This window comes from Drosophila novamexicana, unplaced genomic scaffold (assembly GCF_003285875.2).
Source record: "Drosophila novamexicana strain 15010-1031.04,08,12 unplaced genomic scaffold, DnovRS2.1 tig00000009-arrow-pilon, whole genome shotgun sequence".
Classification (NCBI taxonomy): Eukaryota; Metazoa; Arthropoda; class Insecta; order Diptera; family Drosophilidae; genus Drosophila; species Drosophila novamexicana.
The window spans coordinates 1,396,879-1,423,184 of record NW_020824766.1 but is presented as its reverse complement, the minus strand read 5'-3'; the positions used below and the strand labels follow the sequence as shown (position 1 = coordinate 1,423,184).

The 26,306-nt window shown below is 40.0% G+C and overlaps 1 long non-coding RNA gene across 2 annotated transcripts; it reads left to right on the top strand.

Moving 5' to 3' along the window:
- Positions 1-7,194: 7,194 nt before the first annotated feature.
- On the top strand, positions 7,195-11,954 carry LOC115767185. 2 transcript variants are annotated; one of them, XR_004018361.1, is made up of 5 exons: positions 7,195-7,335; positions 8,082-8,598; positions 8,672-8,719; positions 9,977-10,133; positions 10,190-11,954. It is a non-coding gene; the product is annotated as an uncharacterized LOC115767185 (long non-coding RNA). The 2 variants fall into 2 exon arrangements; XR_004018360.1 differs by lacking the exon at positions 7,195-7,335 and having other exon boundaries at positions 7,887-8,598.
- The last annotated feature ends 14,352 nt before the right edge of the window (positions 11,955-26,306 follow it).

Sequence of the window (26,306 nt, the reverse complement as noted above, 5' to 3'; positions counted from 1 at the left end):
CAAACAACAACGAGTTTTCGATTTAGATATATTTGATTTATATTATAATTAAATCTAATTTACGAAAAATGTATTTAGTTTGTAAGCTTTTGTAATCGTCCTGCTTAGTCCTTAAGCGATAAACATATTGTAAAAGCTACAGAACTCAGTAGAATATTTATAAGGCCTGTCAAAAGTTGTATCAATTTTTTGGCAGGCCACAAAACAAAAAACGACAAAAAAAAAAATAAATTAAAAAAAAAAATAAATTAAAAAAAAAAAACAAATACTTAAACAAATTTTTATTTATTGGCTGTCTTAAAATTTTCAGCGTATGCACAAAGCAAAGCAAGCCGCATACAAATTAATATATCAATATCGGAAATAAATAAATCAGAACAAACCGGAAGTTAAGTAAATCAAAGAGTCAAATAGGCCCACATATATGCAGCGCTGTCTATATAATCTATATATATATATATATATACACATGCATACGTTTATTGTATTACGGAACTTGTAAGATTCATTTTAATCTCCTGGAACAAAGAAAATTTCTCGAAATCCGCGAAATCGTCAAGTGCCGACGGCTTTCGATCACATTCAATTTATATGTATGTACCGACGGCATTCAAGTGGGCTGTTGTATTCAGAGGCACATGTTTTCAATATATTTCTGCATAAATACAAATTTATATTAGTTTTGAAATTGTTCTGACAAGCAGAGAAGCATTTTAAAGCGTCGCATCGAATTCAGAGTTTAATGTCAGAAAATCGCAAAATTCTCGAGGATTTTTAAGCATCTAGATCTAGATATATTTGAAACTACAACGCTTCGAATACTATGTTTTATAAAAACAAGTATAGTGTTCTGGTCGGGATTACCTGACGGGCAGATACCCTGGACCTTCTTCTACCAAGAGGGGCGGGCGGTAGCTCCACAATGAAAGATACATGATCTCTTTTCAATATTCTAGACGCTACATGCCATGCAAAACTTGAAGATTGGTTCAAATAACAAGATTTCGATACCGATTTATATCGATTGCTTGTAATCGGCACAAGTTATCGATTAACTAAAACAAACTGCACGGGCACTAGGAGGGCCTACATCCCAAGTTCCCGGCTTCAACAATCGACGCGCTTCTACATGCGGACGGACAGACAGACAGTCAGACTGACTTGGCTAGCTTAACAGATATTGATGCTGATCAGGAACATATATACTTCACATTTTCCATGGATTCAGGATAGAAAAATAATTAGAGTTTAGCTTATTTATCGCCCTCTTTTGTGCACAGCATTACGAGAAATTAAGCAAGTCTCTTCAATTAAGCCAAGACTTTACATAGACCCTTCCTTTTTGGGTTTTAATTAAAGTACACATTTGTACAGCATATACATATATTTTTCATATCACATTGTAGTTGTGAATTCGCCAACACTTTGAATATAAAAGTTTTCCACTTTTCTGGCTAACAGCACAAACACCCGCGGCAGAGTTGCCAAGTTAACCAAACTGGCGTCCCACAGCGCCAAAACACAAGCAAATTCAATTATGCAAAAAATACATATATAGAAACATTTTCAGCTGCAAAACTTGGTTGTGCGTTTGGCGCCCCGTTTGATAATGTCAAAAAATTAGGTGCTAACAAAACAATTTGCATTCTTAAGTTAATTTTTCTTCTATTTTTTAGCAGCTGGCCAAACTTATGGAAAATCAGCGCTGGCAATTCCAAGGGGGCTCATCATAAGCGCCATTTGAAGTCGGAACCTTTCCCCAATTTGCCCGACCTCGCAGCCGCCGCCATTTAATTAAACTTTTGCACTTATGCAGCTGCAATCAGAGGCAGTGCATCCTGCGCTTGCAGCAGCAGGATCCTGCGTCCTGTGTGTTCAATTCATTTTGATTGGCAAACATTTTTGGCGCAAAAGTTCATAAAAAGTTTGCAAGCGCATTGGCGAAAAAATCAAAAATTTTGCACTTCAACCGAACAAAACTAATTAACGTACAACAGATAAAAGTTCGTCTAAATGCGGGGGCGCAGCCGGCAAGGGCGTGGCATATTAAGAATAATTGAGACAAGTTTATGATTATGTTTTCGCCGTCGACAACTTGTTGGGCCGCACACGCAATAAAAACTTTTCCAAACATCGAGCGATTTGTAAGTAAAGCTGTAAAAATCACAAACAAAAAAAAAAACAGTTAACACAAACTGCCAGCCAAACTTCTGAGCGGCTAATTAGTTGGCAAAGCGTTTCTAATATGGCTGCCAGCCAAGTTAAGTGAACTCGCATCAAAACAAACTCCGCGCTCGGTTTATTGATATAAATTTCCACGAAATGCACCAAAGCTGCCGGCAAAAATCTTCAGATTTCTATCGACAACGATTCCTCACATAATTCCCTCGCATTTTGGCCAATTTTGTGTATATATGTATGTCCCAAACGAATTATTCGTTTAGCTCGCAGGCCATGGACATTCTTTGCAAAATGAAGCAAACAATTGGTTTAGACCCAAACCAAACCCTACAACAACAAGAAAAATCTCCAAAAAACACAAGTTGTCTGCAAAAAGACTAAAGTGATGCGGGAAGAGTCGACTATTGAATGCTCTACACTTGAGCCAGTCACAAGTAAGCAAGCGATTGCCTAATTTCCTTAGTAATAAATTAATAAATTAATGATAATATTAACAAATTAAACATTATTTCATTATCATCAGCGAATATTTACTTTCGAATTGCACATTTAAATTCGATTATGGGGTATTCAAAAGTCTCTCTTGTCCATCTTCTATTTGTCTTGTCCCTTTCATTGTGGATTGTGCGAAAAAATTAAGTTAAATCAAATCAGTCAACAACTAATGGCAACTTAATGACATTAGCTGAGCTGCTTAGCGTCGAGGAAATGTTTTTACACGAATTATGAGCGCAGTAAAATAAAAGCCACCCAATGGAAACAGGGTATTGATTTAGTCAGCTGGAAGAAAATGTTCACTTTCCCGTTCTATATGTTGTGGGTATTATGACAGCTGTGCAGAAAAGGAAAGTAACTTAAATAATTGAAGAGCAAATGCGATTAGAATTTGGGTTTGATTAAAGATAAAGTGTAACAATTGTAGGGTCAAGCTGAATTTCAAGTTCTTGTATGCAATGAAAATACATATAGACGGATGTATCGATGGATCGAATATATATATATATATATATATATATATATATATATATATATATATATATATATATTATAAAAGTATTTTATCGGGTGCCTCTTTGTATAAAAAATAACAAATAAATATTTTATCTAAGAAAGTGTAATGAGGGAAATAAAATAAGTATTGCACAGTTTGAGCAAAGCTTAAAAGTACTTACTTTTTCTCTCCCACGCTCTCTCTCTCTCTCTCGTCTCTTGGCTGTGAAATAAGTAAAAGCACTTGCCAAAAATAAAAAGCTTTGCAGCAAATATTTAGCGATTCCAGATTCGACCGTAAACAGGTTGATGACTAATACTCATACACGATGACACGCACTTAACGCTTTTCACGCCACAATAACATTGCAATTCTCTTAGTTTAATCGCAATTGATTTTACACGAAAATCCGCACCGTAAACGACCGGTCAAAGAAGATGACGCGCACTGCATAAATTATCTACCTACGCTAAGCCCCTAAGCCGGCAATCGCACTAATACAATAACAACTATTAGAGCTTTTGCTCGCCTCTTTCGTAAGAGCTTGGGCTACGCAGCCAAGTAACGGGATCAATGGCAGCATGACCAATCGCGTAAGCGAAATGGATAAATATGTAAATTAGCATCCACAATGCTCGCGCTCTTTGACGTGAGCGCGAGACGAAGAAGCCAAAAGCATCTGCTAATAAATTACCTTCCACAACATCCGCGTTGTCCACTCTCTTCATTCCACAAAAAATACCCTATTGCATTGGTACATACAGACAGGGAATATTGTTACTGATCAATTATATATACACTTTTTCTTATTTTCTTATTATTCTTATAAATACAGCCACTTGACATATTCTATTTGGGCGCACTTTCACGCAATTAGAACATTAGCGTTCTTGACTTATTTTGACTTATTAAAATTGATGAACATTTGCCATTTAAAAAATCAGCTCGCAAAACGCCCAAAAGTAATCAAAAGCAAGAGAAAACCCACCGAAAAAAACCGAAATAACAGCATCATTTATAAGCCGCGACAAGCAGTTCCTAGAAGAAACATTTAAAAATGCCTTTTTGATTGATGATCTGGCCCCGAGCGACAGGCTAGTCAAGAAGTCTGGCCGAAAAAAAATATATATATGTATATATACATAAAGGACACGCACACTTCGGCGACAATGGCAACCGAAATCGGGCAGGAAAACGGAAATGGAAAAAATGGGCGAAAAAAAAAGAAAGATACATTAATTATTGAAATGTCATTAAAATAAAACGAAGCTGACAACGCGCAGATTCGCATGAATATTTAACAGGAATAACAACAAATAGACGAGTGCCCCCCCTGAAAAATTATGACTAGAGCAATTCGATGCGTGACCGCATACGCCAGGATATTGATACAGCCAAAGAAAATGACGCATTAGGAACTCGTGCTGGGGGGAGAAGGGGGGTGGACCGTACGTATTGAGGTGCGCAAAACACGCAAGTTAGCTCCGAAAGATGATGGAAGACATCAGTCCAGCCCGGCAGAGTCGGCAGCTCGGCCCATTCTTGATTAAGAGCATATTAATTGCAGGGTGGAAAAACGGATAAACCTAGAAATAGGAAGCACTCGGCCATTCATCATTTGCCCTGGCAGCGTTAAATGAGCACACGCACAGCCAAGTTGAGCATTTAATTATTTGGCCTGGCCGGAATCGTGATGCTACATCGTCGTATCACATCATTATATCACCAGATAATAGTCCTTTAAGGCATTAAAGTCATGTGTCAAGACTCTCAACTGGACAAATCACACAAAGTTGCCAAAAGTGAATTATGGCGCAGTCTGGCAAATATTTATACGTTCATTTCGGAATTAGAAATAAAAACTGACACACCCCCAAAATGCAAATAAGGGCAAGCAAAAGTATGCTAGAAGTTTGTATACCCTATATATATATATACGGCACCTCCATAGGCCCCCAAACTTCTCACATTTTTAAAAAACTACGATCAAAAACAATTTGCATATATGTTACTTTAAAGGGTATTTTTATGCTCCACATTTACGCATTACTCATAAAAAATATATTTCCCACTGCAAAGCAATGAAAAGGGAAATACCAGTGAACTGTTTAGAAAAAGCTTCATACTTGTGCTCTCGAACTTTCTCTCTCTCTCTCTCTCTCTCTCTCGCGCGCCGAAATTAAAAAGCTCTCCAGGAAAAAATTAAACTATAATCACTTTTACCGATTGTAAAACAGCCGAAAACGGATGGAAAACTACTATTTATGGTAGTTTACACGAACTAATCGCGTTTAACACAAAAAAAAATAATATAACTTGCTTTTTTTAATCGCAACAGACATTTTACACACGCAACCGCACAACGAACGACCGATCAAAGTAGATGACGCGCACAAACTAAATTTGCTCAATGGGTTTACACCTACACTAAGCCGCCATTCACACCAATACAAATGCAACTGAGAATTAAAACTTTTGCGCTCACGCCATCCGCAAAGCTCGCCTTTTGCTGTGAATGCACAGCCAAGTAACGGGATCACAAGCATTGCAATGGGCAGCACATACCCTATATTTAATTTCTTGAAGGGTATATTTTGGCAAATGAAGAACAGTCGACATGCATACAAACAACAGCCATTATGAGGTGCCACATAAAAGAGATTCAAATTTGCCAGGCCCGATGTCAAGGCAAACGTCAAACATGAGCCACAACTGTCGGCCGGACAACCCGCAGAGCTGCGCAGGATTTGCAAATTTTCGCACCGTGGCGGCAGCTAGCGACGGGCGGCTAAAACTATAAAATAAACAAACTTCCGGGCCGTCAGGGCGAGGCGCATTGACACTGGAATTGGGAGTCGCCTTTGGCTGCGGCAGCGACTGATGAGCTGTTGATTTTTGATGTGTTTGACATACGCTCGGTCGCATTGATTGCACCATAAATAATGAATTTATGCTGACAGCAAGTCATCACAGTCCCAGGGACAGCGGCCAAATGGTGGTGAGATCGGGCACCCCGGCCACCCGGCCACCATGCACTGTGTGCATCCTTTTTGCGCTGTTGTATGCCAACTAATAAAATATGTTTTTATTGCAACCAAAAGCCAGGCACATAACGTAACACAGCACACACACACATACACATACGCACACGCACACACGCACGTAGCGCGTATAAAAATTAATGAGCCACGGAGGCGCGCGTCCCTTACTGAGGATGGTTATGAGGACGATGATTAGGTTGATCCTATTGCGAAATGCTAAATGCCAAAAACGACATTTGCAAATTTCACTTTTGTATATAACAAATGTAAAAGGTGCATTAAACCTAATGTTAATAATATGCATAAATATGTCAGCTAATAAAACGAGATAAATATACGTGTGTGTGTGTTTGTGTCGTAGGCATGGTATGGCAAAAAATACAGGTAGCGCACAGTTTTGTGGTTTATGACGTCGACTTCTCAAGGGTCTTTGTTGGATTTTCTTTAGGCTAAGTAACCGCAGAAAATTGCAGTTTATTAAGATGCTAATTGAACACCATTGTTTGGCTGAGGATTCAAAGATGGGCAAAAGACTTTTTGCACTATGTATTGTAATTTATTTTGAATTAAAATGGTTTATACACTCACTTGGGCAATTTAAATTTGACAATTCTTCAAAGCAATTCAGCTTCTATTGTATGTACATATAGACACAATTCAGTATTTGCACACATACATATGTATGTACATACATAAGTACTTTGCTACGATTAGCAAATCACTTTTCACACACAAAACACGTACAGAAACTATTCTAAATACTTTCAGTGCACACTTGCTTTATTCACTTTTTATTTTTTTCACAGCAATTATATAAGTATATTATCTATTTTCATATTAGTTGTTAAAAAATTCATTTCAGCACATACTCAGCTGTAAAAGATGCCACAGTGTTGCATTTCTGGCCTCAGGGCTGTTAATCAGATTCCAGCTTTTACCGTTCACACAAAATTCTTAACGATGCAAATTTCTCGTGTTTAAATGTATCTAAAATTACAATATAGACTTTTTTTTGGAAAATTGGGTTATTACCTTTCAACACTATTTATTTATTTATTCATTGTATCAAACTCCAAAGTCAACAAGCTGTGGAATGTTTTTAAAGCAGCTTATCATAAAAGTGTAAGCTATCTGACGTCAGAAAATAAAAGAATGTACATGACTGCATGTAGGTGCTAAATATATATCATGGTTGTATCAAATATTGTTTTAATGGTACGCTCACTTGCGCCTATTAAAATGTCTTTTATATATCGGAGCGATTGAACTTCGGCCATTGGGGCTGATTTCTTATTTTGTGACAATGCATCCATGATTACGTACACACATGCATTTGTATGTAGGTACATGCATTTGTATGTAGGTACATGCATGCAGCATGTAGGCACATGCATATGCCTGTAGGTACATACATATGTACCTACTGCTTTAGTAAAATTCGTGGTGCACTTGTTTTAATGTACACAAATATTGCGAGTCTACATCAAATTGGCAAGACTTCGGCACTTTTAAAAAATATGCATTTTTGTATTCTTGTTTTTTTTTTATATATTATTTGCTAAGCAACTCTGCACCGCAGCTTGTTAACTGTAAACTTGGCTAACAGCTTTAGCGTTTTTGCCATTCACACAAAAGCACGCAAATTTTAAGAAATTATCTGCTGTTAAAATGTGTTAAATAAAATAAGTAAATTGGCATTCAAGCCATATTTTTGATCAATTGGAATATTTGTTTACAACCAAATCTAAGAAATTCATACTTGCGAGATTGTTGCCATCCAGCTGTTGTCAGATAAATATAAACATTCAAGAACTATTCGCCCCCAAACAACTTTTACGATATTAACGCTGCGATTTTTTTTTTTATAGATTTATATCTACGATTTGCCGTATAGTATTTTTTTATTGAAATAGGAAACTTTGTGCATATTGCATGCATCAAATGGTACAACAACAACAACAAGAACAAGGATAAGAAACTTCTTCACTTGCAACATTTTGTTGTTGTTGGCCGTTTTTTATGACAAAGAACGAAATGAGATGAAATTATTGACGGAAAAAACGGAAATCGCTGGCAATAGTCAAAGGAAATAAAAGCGAAATTACTTTTGATAAAGCAACGGCAAGGACTACTACTAAAACTACACACACTCGTAAAAGCGAAGAGAAAACAGCAGGAAGTTAGCTACAAGAGGGCGTTGATTTGTCACAAGTAGAATTATGAGAGTCGGGCTTCCAGGATGGGCTGAAGCAGCTGCCGGAGACAACAACAAGAAGAAGAAGAAGAAGAGCTGCTGCGAGGGCAACAACAAACACTTCAATTACCGGAAAACGTGTCTGATAATACCTCCCGAGATTTGAGCCCAGCAAGCAGCATGGCCAAAAAGTAAATAAAAAGTAATTTTATTATTTGTATTTTTACGGCTTGGATTTATTCCTGTTTATTTTTTTTTTACCAGAGTATACCCTGTAAGCTGCGGCAGAATGGAACTCAGTTGTGCCAGCATGTAAGCATCATTTTTACTGTCTACATTCAGAATCAGGAAGCATTCCCCTCAAGGAAATCATCTAGGAGTATATACTTTCTGGACTCGTTATTAAGCCAAGTCTCTCTCTGATCCCATCCAAGCGAGTTTCTTAGCTTTTACTTATGTCGAAATCGTCTGAATCGTATCACTGCCCTAGGAATTATCGATCGAGTATAGTATCTTGTTGAAGATAGATATCTTGAACAAACTTGGCATTAGCTAGTTTTACCACGCTGCTTAAATATGAGCAAGATCTTTTCAAGCAGCAGCCCATTGTATCAGAATTAGAATTAGTATGTAATGAAAGCCATTGCTGCTTTTCAAACTCTTCAATGCTGAGCTTTAATATATCTGCATAGCAGTAGAACTCGGCCTACTATATTATATGGCATCAGTAGAGGCAATAGCTATTCTTTCTTGCTATTAACTGTCTTTTACAATAGTTATTTACACTCCCTTGTAATCTACCTGGTAAACTTATGTCCAACTCAGTTGAGTTCCATTTTGTTTGTGCTGAAAACAGAGCATTGTTCAGTCGCGCATAGACTTCGTTTTCATGCTTTTTGTATTGCTCACTGCATTTATTATTATTAACGACTAGTTTATGGCGCACAGTTTGGGCGGCATTAATATTAATAACCAGTTCAAACATTGTTGTTGGCGCGCAGGAAATCGCAAACAGAAATGTGTTGACATGTTGCCCGTCAGGATCTACATACCGTTGTGCCTTGGCTCAGCATGAGATTTCTAGTTTCTACCTATGGTAGGTGTGTTTACGAATAGTTTTAATGGGTTATTACCGTTGCCATACCCTTTCGCCCGCTTTTGGCCCGGCAGCGGGCTAAGAAAACGCCATAAATGTCATTTGGTCGTAAAAGGCGAAATGCAATTTCTGTGCTCCTTGCCGCGCCCCCTGAGCATGAGCTGCACTTAAATTTATATTTTTTATGCGCTACCAAACCCAGAACTAAAAAGTGTCCTTGTTGTGACTCCTCGCGTCGAGGGCTGCGTGTGAAATTATGATAAATGTGCATAAAATCGCATCGAGCAAAACAACCGCATGGCACATCCTGTTCTTGTCTCTATCTGGCACTTGGGCTGCATTTCGTCATTGTTTTGCGGTCGTAAAAAAGGTCCTGCGTCAAGGAGAATTGCAAGGCGGCACGCACACAGGACAATGCACAGCCCGAGCTACCGAATGGCGTTTTTGATTGCATTTTCTTTTAATTAAATTAGCTTTTTTATGCGCTGCTCTGCTTTCTGTTTGATGCTCATAAAAAAATAGAGGAAAAAACAAAACCCTAACGAAAGGACGCAAAATGTGCAACATGCTACTTTGGGAGTGTCCTGCAATTTTTCAGCAAAAAGCAAAAAAAGGCAAGCAATAAATTAGGTAATTGAGAATTATCAGATTTGCGTTTCGTAAAAAATTAAAGCATTCAATTTCAGATGTGCCATCTTCAAGATACCTGAGGAGAACTCTCTCTGTCTCTCTCTGGAACAACGCAACAGCCGCAACATAAACTAATAATCAAGTCCTAGGACTCCGAGTAAACACTTGAGCGTGGCCTGCTCTGCCTGCTTACAAGAATTTTCCATTTCCGCTCAAAGGCAATGGACACACACACAGCTGAAGACGCAGTTGCGGCCAATTCCTGTGCCTATTACCGACTTGACCAGAGCCGAGGTCTGGGCATTTGCGGAAATTGCAAAATTTCTGCACCGTAATAAGATGAAATTAAGTTTGCACACAAAGCAAATAACAAGCCTAGCCCGGACAAATATCGATGCTACCCGCCGATCCCGCTGGAGTCCATGCGAAGCCAACTCTGTGGGAGGCTCAGCCACGCAGCAAATGAACCACTAATTGCGTGCCGAAATGCAATTTAGTGAACTTTGGCCCAAACCCAAAAACAAACACAAGACATCGACAAATACACAAGCAAACACCGGACAGCGTGTGTGTGTGTGTAGATGGGTGTGCGGCTGACCAAATGACCAAAGCGCCTGCCTGCAACAATTAAATTGAAAATTAAGCAAAAGTCTTGAGAAGTGCAAACAGACGTGGCTGCCACAATTTACATTGATAATGCCCAGGCTGCTGTGGCAACATGTATCGGGGCGCATTCGTTTAATTATGCAACCGTTAAAGGCTTTAATCCTTTCAACCTTTTTTTATTTTTGTTGCTTAGATGTGCTGCTATACCCGTCGAGGCGTTGAGTGTTGACATTGATAAATTACTTGGCATTTGTTTTAAGCGTGATTTATCGCGCCCGTCGCCCGTCGCCTGCCGCCCGGTGACACATTGACACGTGTCCTTACTTTTTGTCTGATTTTTAATTAAATGCAAACAAAAATGACCATTTGATAAGCCTCGGACCATACCCAATGCATATGCATGCATATATGGAGGAGTTCCGTTTTGTGTTCTGTTCAAAACCATTTGCCAGAGTTTTTAACTCATATTTAAAACGCACTCATTTTCGGGCTCGGTTTGGCAACTGCAACTGCATTTTTATAGACTTGACTGCATTCATGAAAATTCATTGCCTTTGCCCCGTGTGCAATCGGACTCCAACCAATTCCCCTTCTCTGCGGCCCTTCATAGGCCGTTGCACTCTTGTGGCACAACAATTTTCAACTTAATGATGTTGCCAAATGCATTGGCAAATATGTTTCGCATGTTTCGCACACACAGCTTCAGAAATCAAGAATTAAATGCATTCTCCATTCAATGAATATGAAATGCTCTTCATATGACACACAACTTTACGTTGTAGGAATTCATTAAATTGGGCAGTACTACGGAATACGAGAGCTCAAACCAGCTGAGAGTTAAGAATTGATTGTAAACATGAATTATAACTATCCTATAGAGTGAAATATCTCCGATCCTATAAGGTATATATATATGATTGATAACTATGAATGTTCTGTCTGTCGGTTTCTATACAAACTCAGTTCGTCAGGTTCGTCTTTCGGCTGCAGGCAAAGGTCTAAATGATAATAAATTGAAGCAAATCGTGTCGTGCTTATCACGAGTCACGAAAAAATCACGACTCTAGCCAACATACAAATTACTTTTTACACCGTTTTGAGGCTTTTTCTATTCGAATCTGGCTGTTGGCTTATTAACTTGGCTAAATGCAGGCATTAAATATTAACCCCGACAATTGATCAACAACTATCTAAATTGTGCAGTTTATTCGGACAATGTTGTAATACCCTATGCTAGAGTATATACATTGACCGTCTGTTGCGGTCACCCCTCGCAGGCTCGCTTTGCAATATGTTTATGTGTAATTTTCAAATAAAGGTTTAAATGTTTTTGGCAAACAATCGCAGGGACACAGCAGCCCCTGGAAGTGGGCGGGGCGGGGCGGCATTGCACTGTTGTTCCGTTTCCCATTGGAAGCGCTTCGCTTATTTTGTTTATGGCTTTTTGCATATTTGCAAATGTGTTACATTGCGGTTATTTGTGCGTTCGATTTTGGTCATTGATATTGGCGGTGACGGGCACGGCTTTTGGTCTGGCTTTTATTTGGTTTCATTTGTTGTCCGGCGCTGTCGGCACTGCTGAGTGCTTGTAATCAACATGGTTGCGGTTGGGTCATTGCTTTTTCCGTTATTATAATACCCTATCAAAGGGCATTCTAATTTTGTCACAACTCCAGTTATCTTATAGATATGTATATTGATTAGGATTAAAGTTCGTAGTACTAAGCAATCGATTCACTTGCTCAAATGTAATTTCCTTTTGGCTCAAATGCGCTGATCTTCGCTCTTGCAGAGGGCATATGCCCAGAGTGTGGACATTGTGGATGTCGTGGAAGATAATTTATTCGCATTGGATTGCAAGCTGCAGCCACATTTGAGAGAGCGCGTTCATTTTTATGTCCATTGTGATTGGTCATATTGCTTTTGATCCCGTTACTTGGCTGTGTGTGTATCAAGTACTTGCCGAAGAGGCGAGCATTGCAGATGGCGTGAGCGCAAAAGTCCAAATACCTAATTGCCATTGTATTAGTGTAGATGTCGGCTTAGCGTAGGTGCGAGACAATTTAGTTTGTGCGCGTCATCTTCTTTGATCGGTCGTTCGTTGTGCGGGTGCGTGTATAAAATCAAGTGCGTTTCAAATAAGTGAATTATATTATTAAAAATGTGTTAAATGCGATAAGTGAGTGAAATATAATATGTATATAGTCTTCAAGCCAGTCGCCGTACTTTAAGGCTTGTTTAACAATCGGTAAAATGCGGTTTCGTTTAATTTTTGCTGCGGAGCTTTTTATTTATGGCGTTGGTACTAAATCCTCATACAGAAAGAGTGTATGTGTGTGTGTGTGAGAGAGAGAGAGAGAGAGAGTGGAAGAGAACAAGTAAGTAATCTATTTCTTTTTCTTAAACAGTTAGGCATTTATTTCCCTTTTTATACCATTGCAGTGGGTAATTTTACTTTGGCACACAATTTGTTACGCAAAGAAAATCCCACATATTAGATGAAAGTTTTATATGGATTTTAATTAAAGTATGCATAGATACGTTATGTATCGCGGGTAGTTCATATCTCGAAATCGACAGAATTGAATTTTGAATATCATTATATGACAACACTGTCTGCAAGGGCATTTAACCGTCGGTGTGCCGATATAAACTTTCATATTTGTTTTGAAATATTTTTGCTTCGCCATGGGAAAGAGAAGTACATTGCAAGAAAAAAATGTCCAACTGTCAGTTGACCGCTAACGATGATTACATTCTAATTAAATTAGTATTTTTGCCAATTATGGAACTGACATAGCAACCAGCACCAGCAGCAATTACAATAACAGACAGTAGGCTATAAAACTTATAGGTTCGATTTTAAAGGTAAATGCAATAGTAGGAATAATATTAGTATAAAGCTGCCCTCCACACACGTGTATCTAAAGAGCTCAACTAAATTACGTGCCAATCAAGCACTTGGAAAATGACAATGGGCACGACGAGCCGTCTGATAAGACAAAGCAGGCGACACGTCAGACGGAAACCCAAAGGACAAACGCAGCACAAACTTATTTGTTTAACAAGACACATAGACACAACAGCAATGGGCGTCGACATATGGCAGCAGGAGTAAGACAATCCTTGCCAGGCACACACACACACACACACACACAAGCTGACTGTCGTCTTGGCAGGCTGACTGTTTGCTAATTAGCACATATTCCTTGCAGGCAGGAAAAACAAGCTGGCGACAGTGTCAACATTTCACGTGCCGGCAAGGACTTCTCGTCTGCGGCGGATTAAATTGTTTAATTTTAAATATGCTCTGTCACTTCATTTGTAAGGCAATCGGCGGAGGTGATGGGGATGGGGATGGGGGTTGGGGTTGGGGATTTTCTTGCCGGCAAGTTCGGCAAAAGTTTCCAGAGAGAGAAAAATCATTAGCACACGCCGCAAGCGAAGCCAAAACGAAAGGATAACAGATTTTTCTGCTAATTTGAGACGTAGTCCTTTGTGCGTGACGACCAGACAGCGCACAGAATGGATGAAGGTGGCTTCAGCTTCAGCTCCAGCTCCACAGACAGAAAGAGACCCTATCACAGACTTAAGATCAACTTCTTGCCGCCTGTCGTAGTCGTCGTTTTGGTTGAGTGACGAAGCACAGAGATAAGCTTTTAGCCTGGCAGGATGCGGCGCTGCTCTTGGTCCTAGGGTGGTAGTTGCGGGTGTCCTGAAACTTTCTCAATAAATTGCGTTTCTCGGTCGCACGTTGACAGTTTTGCTTAACGCTTCATAATCAGAAAACAAATACGTTGCCATCTAATTGTGTGTCGCATGCTCTCGCTCCAGCAATTAAATGCCCAAGGACCTTAGCTTGGCCCCAAAACGAGACACAGCTGGCAGTTCCGTTTGGCACTGGGCGATAACTTTTAAATATCCAGCGCAAATACGCTCGACTAGCTCTCAAGGATGTGCCTGTTCTTGGTCCGTGGTCTGTGTGTTGGCGAGTTTTTAACGCATCGCCGCTTGCTCACAAGACGAAATTAATTGTTGAGTAATTGAAATTTTATTTATATTAGTGTCCTTTTGCGCGGATTTCCTTAACACCCACACTGCAGGCGGCATTTTCACAATACGCCCCTGTTTGCGACTCAAGTGTATAATTCACGGTTTCTCTTTATAATCTGATGTTCGGTTTAGGCCTCAGTGGCTTCCACGGTCCACGGCTCTGATTTTTTATACAAATTTGTTTTGGCAGCCCGAAAGCCGGCGGCAGCTCCCCAAGCGCCTCGAGCGGACAGAAAATCAATTATTCGCTTTGCTGATGATGTCATTTAAAATTTCTAGTTACGTGTTCAAGTCAATAAAAGTGGAAAGTCTGTCTTTTATTTGGTCTAAGCCAAGTATTTAGGCAAGATTGTTATCTGGAAGCTAAGAATAAATAGCCAAAATATTTCTTGCATATATCCTATGACATATATATATATGGCTTCAGCAACACGCTCATGGAGACCTGCCAGATATAGCAGCATGATTTTACTAACATAATGCATATATGTATATCTTTATATATCTACCATGAGCTTGAACCTCCCCTTTTGGAATCTTTGTTAATGCATTTTAATTTAATTTTGCATGCCCAACCGCACAGCACAACCCAAATGGCCAATGCAGGAATAAAAACCCAGTCCAACAATGTTGTTCACATGCACAAGAGATGCTTTTCGTTGGCAATGAGAGGGCGTGGGGCGGCAGATGTGGGTTTGGGTGGGGCAATTGTGAATTGGTTGGTTTGAGCTGCAACCAAAGTGGCACTAGAGTCAATAAGAATGCAATGTCGACGTCTGTCGGCCACATAACAAGCTGGACACGACACGTCACAATGGGCACGAACACGGTCTCTGAAAGGCTATCAGCAGCACACACTCCCCCACAGACAGACACACACACACACACACATGCACACACAACGAGCAACAACATAATTGCCGGTCATTTGCAGCAAAATGAACAACCCGGCTGCCCAGATAGCCAGATACCCGGTCAAGTATTCATATTACCAGCTTCCAGTTAGCTACGTTTGTCATATGCAAATCAAATAGAAATGAGATAGAATGGGGCTTAGGGTTGCCACCGAACGTTGGCAACATTGTTGCAGCAACATGTCGCGACGCTGGCTGCCCTTTTGTTTTTTACTGCAAAACGCAGTTTTTTATGCGCCAGCAACAGCATCAAATTTGAAATTGTATGCCAGAGAGTATGTGGCAGGAAAGCGTCGGAGATGAGTGCACCATTTTGATGGCCAGGATAAACTAACTGCCGGTGGCCAGGCTACTTGAAGGGTCTCGAGAACCGTTTGCTTTTATTGGCTGACCACGGCACCACAGACAATTACGTTTACTGCGGTCAGAAATGCAATGCGACCACAGTAAAGTCATGTGTATGAAGTACACTAAATGCCATTAGTTATGCTAGCGTGTTACATGTCGTATGCGTAATGTTTTGGGGGGATGGGCAATCTCGAGTCTGGCCATTTAATTTGAAAAGTTGTTATCAAAATAAGTGCAACAATTGCAGACATGACCCGCCGTCCAACTATACGGCTTGTTGCTACATTTAATGTTGCCCATAAAAACTGCCGCTCGAGAGAAAATCTCATTAGAATAATGCACACAAAGTGTGCAGAGACAAGGTACACAAGGAGCGAGAGAGAGAGAGAGAAAAAACAATTGTTGATTAAATTCATTCGAGTCATTTGCATATAAAATTGTCTCTTGGCTGTTGTTGCGTTTTATTATGAAACCACATCGAAAAGTCATTTCGGTATTTGGCAAAAAAAAAAAGAGTGAAAGCAAAACAGAATGCTTCGTTCGCATTTTGGCCGCAAGAATAATGAATGAAGTTGCCAAGTCTTAAATCGCACAACAATGCCAAGCAACACTCTCCTGCCTGCTGTTGACAATGACAATGACTTAGGTGTTTGGCTTTGCGGCTGCCAGTCGCCACTTGAGCCTCAGCAGACTCGGCAGACAACGGGAGCTGTTGCTCTGGCTGTGCACAGGATTTGGAAATGCACTTAGGTGTTGCCTTTGGTTGGCGCATTGTTCTCTTTTTGGGGTAGCTTGTTTTGATAATTTAATTGAAAATGGCTACGCAAAATGGCAATGCAATGTTTATTTCGCTTGCGATTGGCAAAATGAAACTGTGCGAGGGCCGTTCGACAGGTTTAAAGAACCGATATTGTAAACTCTGCATTTGATCAAAGTAGATCTTTCTATAGTATAAAAATGATTCAATTAAAGTAAAGCTATACGGAGAGCAGGAAAGAATAATTGAAATAAAATATGTACCTATATAATTTCATAATGATTCTCAACTACACATCTAGCTACAATAGATAAATATAGAAGTTGGCAATATCTGCTGGAGTTGAACCAGTGACTTCTCGCTTGTCAGATCGACACCTCACAAATAACTAAGCCACTCAGGTTAAGGTGAAAAAAACCTACAATGAATAACTATAAAATGAACAATTACTGCTGAATGTTGAACCAGCGACTTCTCGTTTGTTAGATCGACCTACTTAAGCCTACTTAAGCCACACAGGCTACAATATATAAAAATTACTGCTGAATGTTGAACCAGCGACTTTTCGCTTATCAGACCGTCATACCTGAACTGTTAAGCTATTTGGAATACAGTTCTCCTGAATTTCTAACTTATTGGTCAAACCCCTTTTAAGAACTGGCAAATGGAAGTGCAACTCGAACCCTTTGTTAATCTGACTGGCCCATGTGGCGACTAAACTTTAGACGCACATGCCCATTGATTGCATTAGGCCAACAATGGATCGAGAACTTCGTTCACACATGTGCGGCGCACACAGTGAATTAAAGTTGGCAAAAGTTTTGGCAGATGAAGACAAGACGAAAGATATCCTGGCAGCAGCTAACAGCTTTTACCAATTTTAATTGACTTTGGGCAACAGACCGCAGCAAGAGGTGGCAGCTTTTGTGTGGGCGGCAGGGGCACAGGAAATGCCTCGTTTGACTTTTATTGAATTAAAATTGCGACCACGCCCTCCACGCATTTCATCAGGCACTTCTAGCCTAATTGCAGTTGTAAGTGAGGACGTGATTACCCGTCGAAAGAAAAACACACTCGGCACACATTATGTTTGCCAACACGGCAGCGAGTCAGTTGGAGTCAGGTTGTCAGCCCGCCGCTTCCTGCCGCAGTACTTTGGCGAAAGTTTGGAAAGTAACGTAACCAACTTGGCATCCTTGGTAGTTTTTGTCGAAAGTTTTCTTTTCGTTTGGCTTTTTTACATGTGTGCATTTTTGATGAAAAACTCACTTCGAGTCGAGTCCTGGCTTCCTTGTCAGCGCATCCATTTGCATATCGTTTACGTTTTAATGTGATTATGGCGTGTGCATATTCAATGCCTTATCCTTTGCCTGCGTCTTTGCCTTTCGCTTGAACTCTTAAAAGCACATTTTTCTTGACTTTTCCTGGAAAATTTTCAGTTTGCGGTTAGTTGCTTTAAAGGCTAATTGTGTTTGGTAGTTTTTACCTGCTTTTTCCTGCTGGCCGTGCAAACATAGCAATAATGAATATTTAAATGGCATTTAATGGCTTTTCGTTTTGGCATTTACTAACGTTAACTTAAAGCTGTAAAATTGCTACAGCAATTGACCCGAATATCGAGGCACAGTCACACCTCAGGCCAAAGGTCCAAAGTTTTTATTGTGCGCACAATTTACAATAAAATGTATTTACGACTATGTTTTGCCAGTGCTTAAACCATCTATTTGGAGTGCCCTGTGCCATGTTTAATGCACCTTTTATTGATCAAAACAGGAGTTCAATAGCGTCCCCCAGCAATACTTGGGCTGACCAATGTCCATGAGATATATGTATATATTTTTTATATGTGCCAAGTACTCCGACTCCTCGAACTATTCGGGTTTTATTGTCAACTATTGACTGGCATTCGAGGGCGAAGTGCTCCTGGTGACAGGACTATATGTCAGCAACATAATTCACAATTCGCTAGTTTTACGAGTCGCTTCCGTTCATTTTGTGTTGTAAAAAGGCAGGCGAAATAAAACGAGGAACTGCATCCTCCCAGTGGGTATATGCGTATATGGGAATCGGATTTTTTTCTTTCGGTCGCTGGCGACAACGCGCCCGCATCATCAAGTGACCATTGTCCAGTCAGTTCTTTTTTACGGCATCAAGGGTCATCCTTTTGTGCTTAATGGCCGGGGCGTCCAGTTCCCACTGGCAGGGGAATGACCAAAGGCGGGGTGTGGCTGCTTCTCGGCTCTTCTTCGAGTATTAACCTTATGCGTTGCGTCACTCCGCGTGTCCTCTTTTTTTTTATTCGAGGCTTTTTCTGCTCGGGCTCGGGCTTGGCTCGGCCGTGCAAACATAAGTTATTTATGATCCATCATTGTGCAATATTTGGTAAATCTTACAGACTTTTTACGGCTGGCAAAACCCCCTGCCCCACTGGCTCTGGGGTACAGTTGTTGCTACGCTTGTTGTTTAACTTGGGCTTTCATTTAACTTTGCCCAACCCTCCTGCTAGCTAAGCTAATGCTGTCAGCGCCGCCCCGTAACATATGTGTGCCTCAGAGTGACACTTGGAGATTTATTTCGTTTATCGTAGCACAAATAATGTTATAAAACCTTTTTTCGGCATTGATTTGATTTGTCGACTCGACTAAATGCCCATGAATTTAAGTGAATTCAGTTTCAATTTAATTTTAGTCTCTACAATACAGATAAGCTAGTTAAGTTTTAGTTAAAGTGTGCGATTTTACTTGGGATATTAAAGAAGATGGAAATAGAGCAAAAAATAACTTATGGAATTAGAAAAAGAATAAAGAAAGGAATCAACAGGAATAAAGATTGAACTAAAATAAAAATGGGACTGATTTTTCTAAAAACTTCAATATTTTGCAAGATGAACTTGATTTTTGTCGATCCAGACTGGAATCTCGCATGAAATTCTGGACCGGAAAGTAGGTTATGATAATTAAGCTGGACGGAATTTTTGCAGAATCCCGAAATTCATGCGGATCCCCTGATTAATTCTGGGTATAGAAGTAAAAAAGTTTTTCTTGGAAGAACTTCATTTTCGACAAATCGTTCCTATGACAGCTATATGATACGGCTGTTGTATACTGCCTGAAGTTTCCCCGAACTGGTTAATAGGATTTGTTTTGGCATTCGGATAAAGGTCGGCTACAGCCATAAGCAAAGTGTGCCCGCCCTGTTGTATTGCCAGCCCAAGTACTTATAAATGATAAATATATGTAGCTAAATCGCAACTTTGCACTCTTTTTAACGAATTTCGCCTGCAATAAAAGAGTTGGTTACTCTCTGAGGCAAACACATATATCATTTAACGTGCCAGCGATCATGTAATTCCACTAATGTGTTCCGTATTGAACTGTTTCGCGTCGAACTTGCCCAAAAAACGTCAACTGTCTGTCAATGGAAGCGGGAAAATTAATGTTGAACAGGCATAAAATACAGGGCACATAAAAATGCAACGCAAAAATAACATAAAAATGCCACAAAAAGAAAACAGAGGCAATAAATTTTGGTGCCCAAAACAAATGCCCGAATATCGAACCGGAGCATTGATCCATGGAGACCAGAAGAAGTGGAACTGGCTGCGATGGCAGCAACCACCCGTTCGATTAACAACATAATTTCAAGTGTGTGTGTGTGTGTCATTAATGTGCACATTACGCCAAAATAATGCAAAAATCATATAATTTATATGCGAAAAAGGGTTGTCCACTGACCAAAAAGGGTCAAAAAAGTGACCAATAACGGCGCCGGCAGCGGGACATTAAAGTGGCCACACAAAAAGGGGGCTAAAAGGCGTGCGGAATTTGTGTGCCTTTTGTGCGCTGAATTTGAGCATGTGGTCAGCAGCAAAAGACGAGCACACTTAAGTGTTATCCAGCCCAGGACAAAAGCCAAGGCCAAAAGTGGAAGAATGTTACGCTTGGAGAGGGAAGTTTTGTTTATGGCTAGGCAAAGTTATTTTAGCTGAAGGAAGTACATGGCCAGTTAGTTAAATACTTTACAATCAAATAAATCAATGCATCTATTTTATGGTCCTGCCACCCACCACGCTTGCAAAAAAGACGCTAACGAACCGCGAAACTGTCAAAACAGTTCCACATATGAACAATAATCCTCGCCAGAAACGCCAGTCTCGTCGCACGTTTCTTCCACAAAGCTCAGCGAAGTGCGACGCCAGGACATATGCAAAAAAAAAAAAAGAAACAAGAGCATAGCAAACGGAAGGATACGCCAATGGAGAGCACACAACCACGCACAGAAACGGAAACACGTGGAAACGTATGCAAAACACACGATCTTAACCCCTTCTTGCCGCATGCATTTCCCTGCTCACATGTGCCCGTATGTGTGTTTGTGTGTGGCGACATGATTTTGATTTAGTGGCACTTTTAAGGCAAAGCACTCCACAAAGCCCCATTCCAAACGCCGCCTGCCTATAAATTCAATTTGCGTATTTCTTGATGCAGAAATGCGTCAACGGCAGCAACAGTCATATTGAAAGGAGCAGGAACCGTGCCAGGAAGCGTAGCAGGGGAACAGACTAGGCCAACGATGACTTAATGCACTACCAATTATAACTCAATTTTCATAAATAAGACGCACTGGAGCAGCCATTGCCATTTATTGCTAAAAGAAAAAAAAGCGCAGAGAAACGCACAAAAAACACGCATGAGGTGTTGTTAGGGGAGTCGCTGACCCGGGCAGGGGATAAAAAGGGTTTACGCTACGCCTTGACAACTCTATGCTTTGATTTTGGCAAACACAAAAAAAAAAAAAAAACGAAAGAAAAATGAGGGAAATTTATGAAATATGAAACAACCGCATGTGTGTAAACATTTGGTTGAGCCAAAGTGAAAGTGAAAGGGCACAAGGCAGGGGCAGAGGCTCAACCCCTGTCTGCTCGTTTAGTGAACCCTTTTTATTTGCCCTTTTTTTTCCTGCTAAAACATTGATTTTTATCACCAAAATGAAATCAATTGCATTATTGTGTATTGGGACAGGCGAAAATACATAAATATACGATATGTAGCCGTGGATAAATCAATTTTGGCAAGCCAAATGAATTACAAAACTGGATATATGTGAGAGGAGAAAAAATTTAGAGGAGCGGGGGTATTAATATAATATTAACGAATGTGAAATACCTCTCAAATAGTTAACACATATGAAGCGCTTTGTATATATAATACTAGCGGGTATTACCGGCTTAATATTTAAGATATAACTCTTTGAGCTTATTCCCGGCCGTGAAAATATAAATCTGACCGTCAAGATACCTCCAGGACTATTTGGAAATATGTTTAAGTCCATCGAATAAACAACCAACAGTTAGAATCAAAGTTTTCTGCCGGTGTTGAGAAATTTGAAGCTAAACAATAATTATTCGTTTATTCAACTTTTGACCTGCATTTTCCATCCAAAAACTGTGAACTTTGCGGAAAACGAATCACACAAATTTTAACGAATAAAATGATTATGAAGCCGATTGGATGGTAAACTAAAAAGTTTCACATTTTCCGCCTAATTTCCACAGTTGCGGGTGGAACTTCTAAAATTTCGATTTCATTACGTCCTTCGATGGGGCCTTGAATATAAAGTTCACCCTTCTAACCTTTCACCCGCAATTATCATCCACAGAGACCGCTTTACACAAATTAAACTCACTCAGCAAAGCGTAGAGCTTTGCGTAATGGGTGAAGATCTTTGAAAATGCATTTGTGGTCAATCGATTAATAAAAACAAATTTTTCCCGATTTTTCCACACTTGCGGGTGGATTTTCCCAAAACTTCGTCTAAGTGTGCACCTTCATTACATAAGGTAACTACAGTGAATATTTGGATTGATATCCAATCACTCAGTTTATAGTCAATATATAGGATATATAGAGATATATCTTGATAGAGCTTGGCATTTGATAAGGCCACAGGGGATGTCTTTTAAAGTAGCCTGCAGAACTTTGTAGCTAATGAGAATTCAATGCTATTTACTACGCTGCTGTCTGATTAGTGCTCATTGTTGGCCAAATTCAGGGGCAGAATGTAAAAAAAGACGCAAGTTGTCATTGGTCTAAAATGCAACATAAATCATAGAACAAGTTGAAAATGGCGTGACAGGATAGTCCTGGCAGGATGCGCCTGGTGCTCATATGCTGCTCTTGCTGCTGCTGCCTGCCACAACTACCCTGTAGCCCCTGTAGCTCCCAGCCCAGAGATTTTTGACTCCTTCTGCTCCACACATGAATCACTTTATGGCGCAGCGAGTGCAACAAACTGTGATTAATAGCAGCCGCAGACCCAGACCCAGACCCAGGGCCAAAGCCAAAGCCAGACCCACAGTAGTTGCCCAGCCAGAAGTCTAAAGCGGGCTGACAAATTTTCATGAATTTTTTATTAAACATTGAAATCAATTCCATTTTTTGTCATTGTTGTTGTTGTTGTTGTTGTAGTTGTGGGTGGCTCTTGTTATTATTGTACTTATTGTTGCATGTGTGGTAAAATTTAAAATTTCGGCTTTGGGTTTTTTTTTGTCCTGTTGTTGTTGGCTCTTAGAGCTGCTGCACCACGTTTGACTTAACTTGTTGATTTATGGCTTTGCAGCTGTCAGCGAACCGAGCGAGCCAACTGCCGTGTGCTGAAAGGGGGGCGGTTGTTGTCCTTTGGAGCAGAGAGCTCTATGTGGAGGACATGCCTTGTAGAATTGTGTAAAACGCTTGTTAACATTTACCCCAACGACAAAATTTTGTAAAAGCCTGTGACAGTTTTCAGCGTAAGCAAAAGCGCACAAAACTCCACACACACTGATTTGCAAAGAAAGAACGGAATTTAAATTAGTCGAATCGGTAAGTGCGTAGCTGGAAATGCTTTTTGGCATAGTTTCCAGCATGAGAGTCATAAATCACATGACATTTCAGACTGCTTACAAAAAAAAAAGTGGATGACGAATAGAGAGTGTCAAGCGAATAGAGCAAATGTTACAAACAAATGACTTTTCGGAATATTAAAAAATCAGGGCAAAGTAATGAAGAGGGAAAAATCCGAGCCTGAGTTGTAGGCGTGCTTGTTGTAATATCTTAGACGACATAAGTTCTTGTTATGAGATATTTTTTAATGCTTCAGTTATACTTTACTTTATTAAAAATACATATCACATCATGGCCTTTTATAATATTTAAGATCTCATAACCAAATATAATTTTGCGGCTTTAAAAATAATTTAAAAATATTTCCAAATTTCTGAGCAGAGTTCACGCCAGAGTTTCAGCATTATAAAGGGTTAAATGCGCAATCACCCTTAACAAATTTTCAATATTTACAATTACTTAGCATTTTAAGTCGCCGCGTCACATCAAAATGACAATTATTTGTCAAGTCACAATCAAATTGATCCCAAAAAGAAGAGCTTGCCGCGGCACAGTTGTGCCTAATCCTGTGGCTTTGCATGTGCAGGCTGTGATACCAACAACACAAAAAAATATATATATAAAAGGATTGCACTCGTCAAAGTGACGAGACGCGGCAAGTCCTGAGGGGGATGTCCTGCTGCCTGCAGGCGTGCGTCAGCCATAAATGTTTATGATTATGGGCAGGCGGCGGAAGATTTACTTAACACATGTGCTGCATTTTTGCATATGATACCAACTAGAGATGGAAGAGGGCGAACGCCAAAATATCAAGCCTATAGGAATAAAGTGGGATGAACATGAAAAGTATATATAATTCGTGAAATATTCTAGATATGTGAGTTGAGAAAGTAAACTGAAGTATCGTTCAAACCTTTTGCGACTCGAGTCGTGTCACGCACCCATCTCTAGCCGCACAATCCCCCGCAAGCTTCGGAGCTGGCAAACGCATAAAAACTTATGTTTATTTGACTTGGCTTTTTCCCGCCTGTTTCTAGCGTTAATTGTAAATTTCGCAAGACTCGTATGTGGCGCCCTCCAACTGCAAGTGATTCGCGCAACATATTTGAAAATTTTGTACTTTATTTTAATCTATTGTGCGCGTATGATAAAATTTTACGATATTTGCCTCGCTGCTGCTACTGCTGCTGCTGCTGCCAGGGTTGCTGCGGCTTTCAAAATGCGCGCATATGCCTGGCTTGAAATTATTTTTAATTGGCGGACCCTCACCGCCGCAAGGTACAGTCACAGCTTAATGTGCGCAGCCCCAGCCAGCCTTCGGGCGGGCCTTCGCATAAAAAGCTTTCAAATCAAAGCAATTTCGCTTTGATTTGTGCGAATTGCATTAAAAAAGCCAAAACAAATAAATACGAATCGCCTCAAATTTGGCGCGTGAGATTTATGTAGTTGAAAGATTTATTCGCGGCAAATTTATTGTAAGCCTTCGCCGGGAGCTCTAGTCGCCCCCAAGCTGACCTGACCTCGCCTGGCCTGGCCGTGGTCTTCATAGACTTGTTTGCCGTTAAGTGCTTTAAAAGCGCATAAATCACGCGGTTTTGAATTCGCATTCGCGACCACGTTGACAAGCTTGCCTAAAACAGTCCGTAGCCACCCAAACCAATTGGGCTCCCTGTATATTTTTTTTTTGCTTGACGCAGCATGCTTTTAGGCGCGCCAAATTACGCGTAAATGGCAGCTCCAACTGTGACTCGGACGTCCTGCCAAAATTCTTGCTGGGCGCAGCCTCCAGCCTCCGGTTGAATGGTATTTGGATATGTTCGCGCATTGCCCGCGGCGGCACAGCTTCCACATGCGACGCACGTTGATGGCATTTTAATTAGTTTTAGGAACTTGTAGCTGCCATTTGATTGAATTGTTGTTGGACACTTTGTGGATGGGTCGTAGACGGATTAGTAAGCGCGATTTTGTTGTCATTGGCTTTAAGCGATGACCTCAAAGTGCAATCAAGTGAAACCTGCCAATATATATAAATTTCATTTGTTAATTTATAAATTTATCAAATTGCAATTTTAATAATTTAGTTTAACAAATATTTTCTGACAATTCTGTTGCGCTGACTTGTTTTTTTTTTTAGGTATTTGCCGCATTAAATAAATTATTTTTTTGTCAGTTTTTTGACAAATTGCTCATAAAATATTTAAAAATCTCCTTGGCCAGTACCATAAAAATTATGAATTTTTTTTTATTTTTCAAGTTTTTTCCATCGTTTAATCTGGCGCATCAGTCGGGCATCAAATTATGTTTTCACCATTTTACGACATTTGTTTCAAATTAAGCAAAGCCCAAGACGCTTGCCCTCTAAAAGTCTCAGTCCCCTCACCTTCAAGTACATTGTTTTGTTCTATCAGGACTTTTTTAATATTTGAATAGCCCGGTGGAGAGGTTTCTTGCAATTATCTGCTCGTGCGGCGTCTTGGCGCAATTTCCTATTAAAATTAATGAAATATTTTACGGGTTTAGCGCGAGCTCGGCTGGGTCAGCCATAAAACCATTTGAAAATCTTGTCAACGCCGTCTCATAATCATAAATGCTGCCCACGTTTTTGGGGGTGTGT